Raw genomic sequence first — 14,649 nt, forward strand, 5'->3', positions numbered from 1 at the left:
CATATTGAGGAAGAATAATTATAATACTCATAAGTATTTGAGTACTGCCAATTTTCTTTGTTTTAACTAAATTTCTTTTGCTTTTTTTGAACAAATAATGGCTACCAGGAAACAGTTTTGTATGGTTGTACCTCTGTATCCATGGGTTCTGCATCTGCAGATTCAAGGGAGCATAGATAAAAAGTATTTGTAAAACAATTATATCTGTACTTAATATGTACAGATATAATTGTTTTACAAATACTTTTTATCATTATTCCCTAAACAATATCTTAAAAAACTATTTACATGCCATTTATATTGTATTTGGTATTATAGATAATCTGGAGATGCTTTAAATTATACAGGGAGATAATAGGATGTATGCAAATGCTATACTATTTTACATAAGACACTTGAGTATTTTGATATTTTGGGTGGGGTGATCCTGGAACAAATTTCCCATGGATACCAATAGACTAATGTATTTGTATTTTCCTAAGCATATTTGAACATGTCATCATCTTACAGCAGGGAGTAAAGTGTAGCAGATATATTTTTAAAAATATGAAAACTTTTTTTTCAAGCCATAAAAATATGACTTAAACTAGCCTTTGGAATTAAAATATGGAAAAGTTATGAAGTCATTAATTATGTCTATCTGTGTATATAAAAATGATTTTCAATTTCAAAACCCTGATTCTTACTAAGAATTCCTTCAGAAAGATGTGAAAATTTCCTGAGCCTTAGTTTTTTCATCTGAAAAATGAGATAATAATGCTGAAAACGGGTTATAAAGAGTCAAATAAGAATGCATGTAAGTGCCTTGCATGCACAATGCCCTGAGTTCAATCCCCAGCACGACAAAAAAAAAAGAATGCATATAAAACTGCATAGTGTTATTATGACTATGATTCTATTATATCCTTACTATACAAATGTTTTTAACATAAGTGTTGTTAGCTATACATATTTACATCACTTTATCTACTTACAGCAGGGAACAAAGCACAATGAGCATTAATGTTTTTAAAATATTTTTATTAGTTGTTGATGGATTTTTATTTTATTTTATTTATTTATATGTGGTGCTGAGGATTGCACCCAGTGCCTCACACAGGTGGTCTACCACTGAGCCACAAAATAACTCTTTTGGTCAAGACATAAAACATGATATAAGCTAGTAGTTAGCCCCTGAAAATGAAATAGAGAAAACTTATGCATTCGTAAGAAATGACTATTTGTTGGCAAAATCACCAAATAGAAGTCTATTTATTGTACCATTATAATGAATGAAACATTTGATGTAAGACCCTGTGCACTGTCATTAAGAGCTGACTGTCATTAAGTGGCAACATTGACAATGGCCTAGTCCTGCTAGGAAATGCAATTTGTATCTTGGGCATTTGTGCTCTAACTTGTGATACTTAGGGTTAGAGAAAAGCCTGCTGCAAAACATTGGGAATAAATCCACATTTTCCCCTGCATGAATGTAAATGCTAAACGATCCTTAAAAATATTGGTAAGGCTAATCCAGCAATATAAAAAATTATAATGCCTTCTGAGGAACTGAATTTATCCCAGGAGTACAAGGTTGGTTTAATTTTTGTAAACAAAACAACATAATTTGTTATATTAACAGACTAAAAAATAAAAATCATGTATCACAGTCAATGTAGGAAAAGCATTTGACAATATTGAACATTCATTCAAAAGAAAATCTTTCAAGAAAGTAAGAATAGAGAAGAATTTTCTTACCCTGGTAACCTGCATATATGAAAATCCTATAGCCAACATCCTATTAATAGTGAAACACTTAAATGCTTTCCCTTTGAGAATGGAACCAGAGTAAGAATGTTGGCATTTGCCATTTCTCTTTGATAGGGTAACGGAGGTTTTGGTCAATGTAATATGTCCAATATATAAGCTTACATATTGTTTGTTTTTGGTACCAGGGATTGATCTCAGGGGCACTTAACCACTAAGCCACATCCCCAGCCCAATTTTGTATTTTATTTAGAGACAGGATCTCACTGAGTTGCTTAGTGCCTCGCCATTGCTGAGGCTGACTTTGAACTGTCCATCCTCCTGCCTCAGCCTCCTGAGCCTACAGGCCTGCGCAAAGGGCTTACTTATTAGAAAGAAAGAAGTAAGACTGCGTTTATAGATTGATAAAAATTAATTTAGAAAATCTTAAAATAATTTTCCAAAAATATCCACACCTAATATACAAGTTAGTAAGATTGCAGGATACAAGGTTAATACATAAAAAAATTGGTCATAGTTCTTAAATGACATTTAAAATAGCATCAAAAATATAACAATCACATGGGTCAATTTTACAATGTATAGCTAAGACCTGAACCCAGGAAAATAACTTGGTCATGCTCTTGTTAATTATGGTCAAATTACTTCCCTGGAACATCATGGTGCATTCCCAGGAGCAGTATAGACAAAATTAGCTTACACTTGCAGTCTTTAGATGTTACCATTCCACATTGAAATAAAACTTCAAAATCTGGTTATATTACTTGAATGTCAAGTGTTTTCTTGCTATTCGAACTTTAAAAACCTGAATTGCAATTAGTCATAATGATAAGAATAGATGTCACTTATTGACTGTTTACTATGCATCATACATACTCTAAGTGCTTAATGGGCATTAAAAATTTTATTCTCATAATGACTCTATGAGTTAGTGTTACTTTTCCCACTTTATAAAAGAGAAAATGAGGCTTAGGTTGAGTTTAAGGATGTGCTGCCAGGAAAGCACTGAGCTGGATCCTCATCTAGGGATCTGGTTTTTAACCTTCATACTTGGTTGCTTCTCTGAGCTCCAGTGTGGGTCCTCCCATCTATGATGGATCCTCATGCAGACTGAAGATGCACGCCATTTGTTGTGGTTTGACTGTGTTCTCCAGAAATTCATGTGTTGCGATCTTAATTCCCCCCATGCATCAACATTGGGAGGCAAGGCAGTTGGATCACAGGAGTGAGCTCTCATAAATGGATAAATCTGTCTTATGGGATTGAGTTAGTTTTTAATTTCCAGGGAATGTATTATTTGCGCTGAGAGTGAGTGGTTATAAAGTGAGCTTTCCCTGTGCCTTTTCTGAACATACCCACTTGCTCTTCTGCTTTCTGCCACAAGTTGATGTAGCAGGAAGCCCTCACCAGAAACCAAGCAGAAATTACCCTCTAGTTCTTGGACTTCCCAGTCTCCAGAATCATGCCAAAGTAAATCTCTTTCCTTTATAATTTTTTCAATCTCAGGTATTATGTTATGGCAATAAAAAATTAACTATCAAAACACTACTGAAATATAGATATCAATATTTTGTAAAAGCCAGAAACCTAGTCAGTTCCTTAAAAGGAGAATCATATGGTGATGCAGAAGCTGCTGGTTTTGAACCCATGGTGTGTATTTCTGGGCACCAACTCTAGAGATTCTTCAGGAGAGCTGGGTTGGGGTCCAGGAATAAGCATGTGTGACAAGATCCTGGGTCCTTTTGACACAGGTGATCTAAGCATGCAACACTGAGATGTACCTCCCCAGACCATTGTATCATGTAATGACATGTTAAAAGGAAAGAATACTTAAAATAGGCCGAATATCTTGACAACAATGAAACATGGGCAAAATTTAAAGCATAAAGGGAATTTGGCAAGTGTACAGGTATGATACATTGAATTAAAAGTGAAAAGATTCATAAATATCTTTCCAAGTACTATAGGAACTTATTTTCATAACAGCCACAAGAATAAAGGACTACAAAGTGACTTCTCTGTGGCAGAAGTTGCTGGGAAGAGAAAGATATCATTTCCCCACTAGCCACTTCCTTATTCTCCAGTCTTCAGGGTCTTTGTTGACAATACACAGTGCCACTTTTGCTATTGCTATGAAGACCTTTTTTGGAAATTGGAAGAGGCATGGCCACTTCTAATTTTTTTGAGACTTTAATATATTAAAGGTGGAGAAACCTGACATAGGATTACCAAAATATAATATATATATATATATATATATATATATATATATATATATATATATCCTATTTGCATATAACTATTTAATGTTTTTCACACAAAAAATTCAAGGTCATTTAATTTTGAATTCACCAAAGATTTCTTTACAATATTAATTCATGATAGGCAACGTAGTCCAGAAATGGATCTTAGCTTTAATATTATATGATGGACCCATTTTTCCAGTCCTGTCAGTGTGTCTATATCTAAATGCACATTAGCACCATTTGAAGATCATGTCAAAGGTCTAAATTTGAGGCCCTTCCTGAGAGTGACATTCCAGCCAAACAGTTCTCCTTGCCTGCACCAGAATAAACCCTGCAGTTAAGTATGAATTCTACTCTAATTTCTTTAAACTTGCATGCAACTTTGTTGGAAATTTGTAGTTAACCATCCATGTATTTTAAATGTTGAAGATAGAAGATCATTTATGTTTCCATTAATATAATTTCAAGAACAGGTAAAACTAATAAATTGTTCTAGAAGTCAGGATAGTGGTCTTCCTGGGATGCTGCTAGTAGTTTTCCTAGATTCTTTTTCTTATTTGGGAATGGTTATATGATTCACTTATAATTTGTGTACTTTTTTGTTATGTTTCAATACAAATTTTACATTACCAATTTTGTTACACATTTACAATCCATGGAGGGGCAGCTGCTGTGGCCTTAAATCGGAACAATCAAATCAGATCAAGTTGCGTTTTCATCTCCAGGAATAGCCCTTGTTGGCCAGGACATAGAATGCTCATTAGTGGCCCCCTGCTCCTGTGTCAGGATGGCCGGGCACCACTGACAAGGTGGCCCATTAGGTTCTCACTGGTGAATGCAGATGAGCACGTGCAGTTTGTTACAAGCCCAAATATGCAAAGAATCTGGCAGAAATTCCCTAGTATGCAACTCTAGCCTGGACAAGGCGGGTGTCTCAATGTCTTAGATGTTACTCTTTTACTGTGTGTGTGTATGTGTGTGTTTTCTTCTCACCCTCTCCAGCATATTGTTCCTGGAGATTCTGTGACAGGCTAAAGTGAAACAGGGCCTTGTTGAGAGGTGGAAAGCCTGCCAGATGGCCTTGTGGGCTGCTTGGCCCCCAGGAGGCCAGTCCTGACACCTGGTCCCATATGGGAGTGCATTCTCAGGGACATGAGCCGAGCACATTCCTAGCTCTGTGGCCAGACCAACAGGAGGCTGGGGGTGGCGGGGTGCAGAACCTTGGTTTGGAAGTTTTCACGCATGTCCTCATGATAACTTGACTGTGAGTGTTGATCCTGGTCTCTTTATCCTTCTGAGTCCTGCATTCCTTGTGAATGGAGAGAGGGACAAAAGAGGCATTTCTAAAGTCTCTTCCATTGTCTATGATCTTATGGTTAAAAATTAAGCTTCTTACTGAGTTTTATGAATTTAATCAAATTCCTTCCTCAAATCCACCTAGCCCTACTCTGGCCTCCCCATCATAAGTCTGTTTATCTACCATGGTCTAGATCAAATACTGCTTCCCATATGAAGTCTTCCCAAGAGAGAAACAATGGCTGCCACACCTATCTGTCATCTAATTTATATTCTGTGATTGACATCTATATCTTGCCCTTCCACTTGAGAGTACACATTCCTGTGTGAAAATGACAATATCATCTTTTATTTTGTTTTTGGTGCATTGTAATAATACATAATAGTGGGATTCATTACACCATATTTGTTCTTGAACATCACATAATTTGCTCAGTCTTCTTTCCCAGGTCCTTCCCCCTTTCCCTCTTCTTCCTCCCATTTGTTCAACTCTACTGATCTTCCTTCTATTATTATTATTTTAATTACTGCATTATCATTATTATGTAAGTGGATTAATTGGGTATATTTGAACACGAACATAACATTACTTCATAGGTTTCATTCCCCTGTACTTCCCCATCCCCTTCCCTTTTTGCTCTCTCCTGATCCCCTTCCTCTGTTCTGTTGGTCTCCCTTCTATATTCCTGATATCTCTTCTCCCCCTTAAAAAAATTCCATTGACAATATCATCTTTGTACCTTCATTAGCAAAAATCTCCAGATGCAGATTGACTGACCTCAAAGAGACACAGAGGGTTTCACAGTTCAGATTTTCAAGTCCAACTCCTGGAGATTCTGATTAAGGGATCTAGGAATGGAATCTTTCTTTGGATAACATCTCCTCCACTGTCTTATGATCTGCATTAAGTACTGTATATATATAAGCTCAATCAGTAGACAAATGTAATTTATCCCATATTTTACTCATCTAGAAACTTTCCAGTGTTCACAAAGATATAGAACATGAATCAAGACTGTGATATCAAAGTCACAATCACAGTTTGATGCAAATGATATTATTGAGTTGCTCTAGTATCCCTTTCTGATATTTAGAAATGTTCTTTCCTGTGAAGGTAGACTGAATAGAAAATTTTATTCCCCAAATGATTTTTTTGGTATTTGACTTGAAATAGGCAAACATTCTTATAGAGACTTTTGTGGCACATAACTCTCCTTTTTACCAAGATCTTTGGCATCTCCCACTTGACCTTCTACCGAGAATCCCTGCCATTTTTGGGAGAAGAATGAGAAGTATTAACCTTTTTCTTTTTCTCTTCTTTGTTTTGTCAATACTTGCCATCTCCCCTTGTTTATTTATCTATTCATCTATCCATTCCATAAAAGTTGACTACACTCTGCTGTGTGCCAGGCACATTGCAAATGCAGTGTGGATGGAACAGGTGTGGCTTCTGCCCCTGTGGGGTTGACACTCTCAGGGGGAAGGTGAATGTGATGAAAATAATTACAAATATTTGCTTGAGTCTTACAGCTTAACCTCATCTGCTAAGCTAATGACATCTAAACTATTGGCTGCTAATGACACCATTTTATTCTTCTCAGATACATTTGCAGCTAAAAATACTTTAACACCTTACCTTAAGAAGAAAGTAAAACAGTGAAGGGGGAGAAGGAATTTAAAAAAGAGATCTACTTTTGGAGAGGAACTTTTGTGTCATTCTGAAAATTATATGCAGACAGATGCTTAGCCCACCTAACCAAAATATCCTCTTATGCCAAAATAACATCTGTTTAAGTCCTATTTGGATAGGACTTCCTAAAGTGCTGCACATAATCTAATGAAAGTGTGCAAGTGAGGTTAGGTAGTTGTAGCAGATGCAGTTCATGTCCCAAGGGCAGTACCTTGGTATTTGCTGTTCCCCTCTATGCTGATGGCTTATTATTGCAAATTCTTGTAACTCTCTTCCTGAGGGTTTCTCAGATTGCAGAAGCTGACTTGGCCCACCCTACCCAGCAGGCCTGCAGTGCCAGGGAGTTTATGCCCACACTGTAAGGAGCATCTGCCATAGACATGCTGGGACATGCTGGGACTCACCAAGTTTCTGGTCATATGGAACAGCAGCCACTGAACTGCTTTGTCATATCTGTTTGCCACTGATAAAGAGCTGTAAGGGGCACCAGCCATAGGCATACTTAGCAAAGACTGGTTACAATTGATAGGGAGCACAGCTCCATGGACATTCGCAAAGAACATACCCAGTTGCAATTAACATCACCTCACTGGACATAACAATGGACATTGACGTTCACTGGGTGTAACCAGTCACCAACGTACATCACCAATTTGGAACTGTATTTAAATTGCTAGTCCTGCCACATTGAAGAGTTTTGCTTCAAAGACATCGGTGATACTGACCACCTTGCTGTCCATCCCTGGACTGACTCCACCATTCCCTGACATCCAGCTATCAGCTGGTGAGGACCACCAGACAAGGACAATAAGAGAAGTCACATGGCATCAGAGGTATTTTGGGTCTCTTGGTTGCCCTAGGATTGTGTGATTTGCTTATAGTGTTTAATTAATGTACATTGAATTCCAGTTGGGGTAATCCCACACACCCAACACTTTTTGCAATAATTGTTTTTATTTGATGATTGGTGTGGTCGAATATACGCTTGCATTTAAAAACAATCCGCCTCGACACACACCCATGGGAGTTGTCTTCAAATGGCGAAGAAGGGGAGTTAGCGGATAAAACTCCAAGGCATCAAATGGGCCTCTTTCAGAGATGCCTAGGGAGACCCAGCCCCAGTGCCCAGTGCTCTTTACTGCTGCCAGTGTTGACTTCTCTCCCTTCTCCCAGTCCCCTATTGGTGCTTCCTGGAAACACCTCTCAAATAAATGATCTGTAATCATTGTCTCAACCCAACCTAAAACAATGGCACTTGGGCATATACTTTTCATTTAAAACATTTCATTTTAAAATTTTATTTATTTATTTATTTTTAGTTGTCAATGTACCTTTATTTTATTTATTTATATGTGGTGCTGAGAATCAAACCCAGTGCCTCATACATGCTAGGCAAGCGTTCTACCACTGAGCCACAACCCCAGCCCATGCCCATGCATTTTAAAACATTAGAAAAAATATGAATTGACAATCAGATCTGTGATTTCATGGCTATTACTGAAGCTTAAGTTTAAAAGGTGAGTCAATTTAAACAAAAATGGTAAGTAATGGCATTCAGGTACTAGGCAAATCACAAAGGGCGAATGGTAAATGGTGGATAATTATTTACTGCTGGAGTTTGAGGCTGCCTGCAAACTAGGCAGCATCCAACTCTGCCTAAACTCAAAGGCCCAGGTTTTTAACCTGTGGTTCCTAACAAATCTCCCTGGGGTCCATGAACCCTGAAAGATTTTGCTTGATGTGTTTGAATCTTCTTCCGCCCAAGAGTTCATTAATTCCTTAGTCTTTCAAAGGGGTATATCACTGAAAGTCTTTATAGAATAAAAAATGAAAGAAAGAAAGGATGGAAACAAGAAAGAAAACAGGAAGGGAGGTAAGCATTCTTGGTTTTTCTTAGTGTTATCAGATAACTGTGCCTGTTGCAAACCAGCAAAAACAAAAACCACAAAACAAACAAACAAAACAAAAACAAAAACAAAAACAAAAAACAAAGAAGGGCAGGAATGAGACAGTGGAGGCCTGTTTCAAATGAAAAACATTTGAGGATTGAGTTACTGGGTGGCTACAGAGAGATAAACTATCCACTCCCACCCCTATCTTCACTTTACAAAGCTGGAAATATCTTCTGAGGATTTTTATTTGTTGGAAAAGATGGTCATAGCCCAAGAAAAGCATCTATGTATAACGAGGGAAAAAGACCCACTAAATATCCACATCTCCCAAGAATCAAATGGGAAGATAAATGAGATTTTTATAGATGCAAAGCAAATTTTATTTAAGTGATAACCAACATAGTTTCTGTTGCTTCAGAAAGTGAAACTTCTGCTAATAGTAGAACCAACAAACACAGGAAATCAAGCTAATATATCTTAATGCTCAATTTGGATGCATACAACACATTCAAGAAATTCAACATTTCATAGCCAATTCTGTATCTGTGACATCCAGACTGAATTAGTTAGGATTATAATCAGTTGTGAGGGACAGAAAATACAAAATAATAAGTGGATGAAAAAAGATAGAAGTTAATTTTTCTTATGTGAAAGTCTGAATAAATGGTCCATGGTTGGTGTGATTATTCATAATACCAGGAAATATTATGTTCCTTCTCCATGGTGTTCCATATTCATCCCTGGTCTAGTACAAGCCATCCATGGGTCAAGATGGCTGATCCAGTTCAAGCCATTATGTCCACATTCCAGCCAACAGAGAGGCTTCCCTATAAGGACTCTTCTGTTAGGTTGCATATACCATTTCTTGTATTTCCTTGCCCAGAACTTAACTACATTTATCTGCAAGGGAGAGTAAGAAATATAGTCTTTATTTTGGGATATCATATGTTCAGCAAGAAATTCAATTGCTATGGAAGAAAGGGAAAACAGCTCCTGGCTCATATCAGCAGTTGGCCACCCAGATTTCTTACATCTGGGTAGTTCCAAAGGGTTAACTTGGGCATAATACTTAATTATAAGTCTTCCTTCATGTGCCAGTGAAATTGCTTGATCCTAAAACTGCCTCTAATTGAAGATTTGATGAGATTCACAAATAAAGCATATTTTTCATTTTGAGTATCTGTCTACTTGATGCTGCACAAAGTTCAGCTCACTTAGAAGAGCACATTTAATTTGTGGATGATTGAGACCTCTTGTTTTCTTTTCTTTTCTATTCTACATCCTTTTGGCTACTTTCCCATTAGTTGAAGTCTTAAATAGACAAAGGAAGAAGGATAAAAAGAAAGAAAGTCTAATCAGATGGTTTTGTTTCTTCTTAGTAACATTTCTAGAAGGGCCAAGGCAGAAGAGATTGAAAATAAGTAATACTAAGTTGTTGGGTTATCTGTCATAAAAGCAATCCCTTATGCCAGGTGCTGAGAAAAGTCCTTTTTATTGCTGTCTATAATTGCAGCTACAACCCGTGAAGAAGGTAGTGGCATTTCCACTTTGGAGAATAAATTTGCCAGAGGAAACAGTTACTAACGGGCAAAACCAAGATTTTAGTCAAGGTCTTTCTAACCCCCTCCCCCCATGCTCTTTTGACTGTTCTATACAGAGTCTATCTTGTCATGAATTTTGTGTTTCATGTGGTATTGGGGATTGAACTCAGGGCCTCATGCATGCCAGTAAGCACTCTACCACTGAGTTACACCCCCAACCCTTTCAAAATTTTTCTTGGAGACAGGGTCTTCTAAGTGTCCCAAACTGGCTTTGAACTTGCAATCCTCCTGGGTCAGCCTCCTGAGCCACTGGCATTACAGGTGTGTAACACCAAGCTTGGTGACTTTTTAAGCATCCTCTTTTCACTGGAGAGTTTTTGCATTAGCATTGGCAGGGGCTAATAGTAGACCTTAAAGATATAAACAAAGTGAAGAGGATTAGCACGAGCTGGGCAACTAGCTCCTTGTGGTCTCTCTGCCCTCTCAGGTTGTGAGCCTTGCCATTAGCCAGCACCTTAAGAAGCACTTGATATTTACAGTATCATCCAGGTCTCTTTCAGCCGAGGTGGTATGTAGAAAATGAAGCAGAGTATTCTCTCTCCACGGCACTTTAAAAGACCAAAGATGGTTTCAGGACAGCATTTTCTTGACTTCTCATCCTGCAGCACTTGAAAGGAGGAAGTTGTGGAGGTGGGTGACATTTTAGATAGACTCCACACTCCCTCCCCCAGCTTGGAATGGAACCTCTTACCCAAATAATAGCAGAACCTCCCATATGTTCAGTGCGTGCTCTGTGGCAGCCCCTCTGTAGTTCTCAGATGACTCTGAGAGGCCGCACGGGGCAGGATTTAGAATCTGGCATCTCATGCACTTAACCGCAAGGCAGTGCACCTTGTTCATAAGCACATACCAGAAGCCAGAATGCTGGCATTTGTTAGTCAAGCCTGGAAAGAAAGGATGAGTAGGAGATATTTAAATATATTTCAGGGAAGTATTTTTAGGTGAAATGCTTTCCAGTTGATAATATGGAACAGGTTTCTTAGATTTGGCATTAAGGAGCCCTGGATTTTTTTTTTTTTTTTCTTAACTGTTTCTCATGTGGATGGTGTTAGCAGTTACTGGGGAATGATCTGAGGAAATATGGTGTGGGATGGGAGGTGAAACAGGGAACAAAAAACACAACAAAGGGTACGTTCTTCAGCGTGCTGTGGATGTCCGAGAGACTGTGTGGAGCACCTCCAGAACAGACTCTCAGGCATGTCTGGTCTGTGAGCATGTGCACACTGTTCTGTGGTGGCACAACCCGTTGCTGGAAAAAAGTAGGTACATCTTGTGTGGCTCCACTGGGTGAGGACTTTCAGAAGCTTGTGCCCTTTTCCCTCACTTTGTCCCCTGTACTCTTTCCCTTTGTTGATTCTGCTTTGTATGCTATTGGTGTAATAAATCACAGTCATAAACAACACTATTTGCTGTTTATCATGTCTACTGCCTGGTAGGAGTTTGTGGACACCTTACGCCCAGAGAGTCTACCCAGGAGGTCTCTGCCTCAGTGGGACTAATAGAAGTGGCAGGTGTAATCCTGAAAGGGACATCTGTGGCTTCAAAGATTTCTTTCTTTTTTTCTTGGATGGGTCATTATCTTAATTTGGGTCCTCCAGAAGCACATGCTGCTATAAGTTGCTGAAGGAAATATAGGTAGAGGAGTGGGGAAGTGAGGCAGGGAAGGGAAGGCAGACAGAGAATGGTATGTTTTCAAGTGAGTTTCCTTTGTGGACAGCTGGAGCTGAAGGCAGTGGGGGTGATACCATGTGCCAAGAGAGCTGGGTGTTTACAATTGCTCCAGAGGGTGTTAATTCCATGGCATTTCCAGCCTGTTATTAAGAGACCGAGCTGGTTCCAAGAGCCAGAGGAAGGCTGGAGGGAGTGAGTGCAGGTGCTGGTGTTGGAAGCCACTGCCCAGCATGGGACAGGTGATGTGGGCAGGGCACAAGGCTCAATTACACTCTGGGACTAGAAGAGGAGTCTGGTCACTGTGGCTCTGCCAACCACCTGAGTCATTCCTACCTGCTCTGCCCTTCCATTCCCAGCCAGCCCACCCAAACTCAAAGATGCTGTCCAGGTGATTTCTGACCAGTTCCTGAGTGCTTTGGTCTTGCCCTTGACAGTTGCTGTTGTCTCCTGCATGCTGGGCAGGAGTCCTGGTTGCAAAGACTTGGCCAGCTCAACTCACAGTATCGTATTTCAGCCACAGCTTCCGTGGAGAATTTAAATTTGTTCCTTTCCTCTGGTAGCTAAAGCACATAACAGTTCAACTGAGGTTACTACTCCATTGTATCACCAAGGCAGTCATCAGCCCTAATGAGATAATACCTTCCACGCTTCCTGAGCTCTCTGGGAGACATATACTGCACTGCTCTATTATTTATATGATTCGTTGCAGAGTTGTTTTCTAAACACACACAAATATGCATGTTCAAAAGACTGGAAACATTTTCATCAGAACATTATCTGTCCTTGGATACCCAGGACAAAGGCAGATTTAGTGTTTTTCAGCCTCAGCTGAAAAACTTCCCTCAGGAGGGAAAGTGATTAGCTACAAGATCTGTTCTTCCCCTTGAAAATGCATGTCCACCCAGAAACTCACGCATGGAAGTTGCCTCCACCACTGGCAGCATCTCCGTGTCCCTGATTCCAGCAGAGCAATCAGGGCTATGGTGAAGCTTGCTTCTGTGAAAGTAAAAGCACACTTTTTTGGTGTTAATACACATTTGATTACCTATTCAGAAACTAGGATTCATGCTCAAAGGAATTTTTGGATTTAGAAAAATTTGAGTCTCAAGTGCTTAGCTTACTAAATGCTGATTGTGTGAGACTGAACAACGTTCTAATTCAGAATTGCTGTGAGGGGACTGAGGGCGGCTATATGTTCCTGTGCAGCTTGTACCCTTCACTATTCTAGAATTCACATTGCAGTTTATGTGAATGATGTCCCTAGAGTTGTTCAGTATGCAACCTGAACAAACACAGTAACACTGGGGAGCAATGAAAGTCTGGGCATTAAACTGTGAAATATCGCAAATACCAAGATATTGACCAGTTAAAAACTACCACAAGTTAGCTTTTAAGATTGTTAGCTCTTTTTTTAAAAAAAATCTTTTAAAATTATAATTTTAGCAGATTCAATGGTCATGCCTGTTATCCCATCTTCCAAGGAGGCTGATGTAGGAGGATTGAAGGTTTGAGGTTACCCTGGGCAACTTAGCAAGATCCTGTTTCAAAATAAAAAGGACTTTGGCAATAAATGTTGCTTCTTTTTTGCATATAACATGTTCCTATAAAGCACTATATATGGAGATGATTTTTCTGTTAAATCATGTTTTTTTTTCCAATTAGTTCTATTAAAATTTCAAGACAGCAGATCTTAAGAAATAAAATCTTTGATTTTAATATGTAATAGATGTGTCACTTGAAAAAAAATCAACTCTTGCTTTAAGAGTCTTTTGGTCTTGGGGCTGGGGTTGTGGCTCAGCGGTAAAGCGCTCGCCTAGTGTGTGTAAGGCCCTGAGTTTGATCCTCAGCACCACATAAGAATAAATAAATAAAGGTATTGTGTCCAATTACAACTAAAAAATAAATATTAAAAAATGATCTTTTGGTCTTTATCAAAATCTTTTCTTTTTATTTCTGTCTTTCCTGGCTTACCCACATCCAGGAATCGTCCAATAGATTCTCCAAATATAATGAGCTCTGTGAGATGTCTTTATCTATCAAGTTTCTGTGTCTGTTCTTGCTCCTGTTACACATCATGCATCTTTGCAAGAAAATCCAGAGTGGGGGCTAGAAATTGTATAGTATCTTTGGGATACATTTCCAAAGATGCCTGAAACCACATACAGTACTGAACTCTCTCTATACAATGTATTTCCTATACATAAGTACCTGTGATAACATTTAATTTATAAATTAAGCACAGTAATTAGTACTAAAATAACTAGTATTAAAACAAAACAACTATAATAACAATGTCCTAAAAGTTTGTGCCTTGGAGCCATTATTAACTAAAATAATGGTTACTTGAACATAAGCACTGGGATACTGCCACAGATCTAATAACTGTGCTTGGACTAAGTAGCTAATCAGAAAGTAGCATATACAATACAGATGCACTGGACAAAGGGATGTTTCATGACCCAGACAAAAGGGAATGGAATACCATGAGACATCATTATACCAATCAG

Source organism: Marmota monax, unplaced genomic scaffold (genome assembly GCF_021218885.2).
Source record: "Marmota monax isolate L192 unplaced genomic scaffold, Marmota_monax_Labrador192_F-V1.1 WCK01_AAM20220418_F8-fsc00336, whole genome shotgun sequence".
Taxonomy (NCBI): Eukaryota; Metazoa; Chordata; class Mammalia; order Rodentia; family Sciuridae; genus Marmota; species Marmota monax.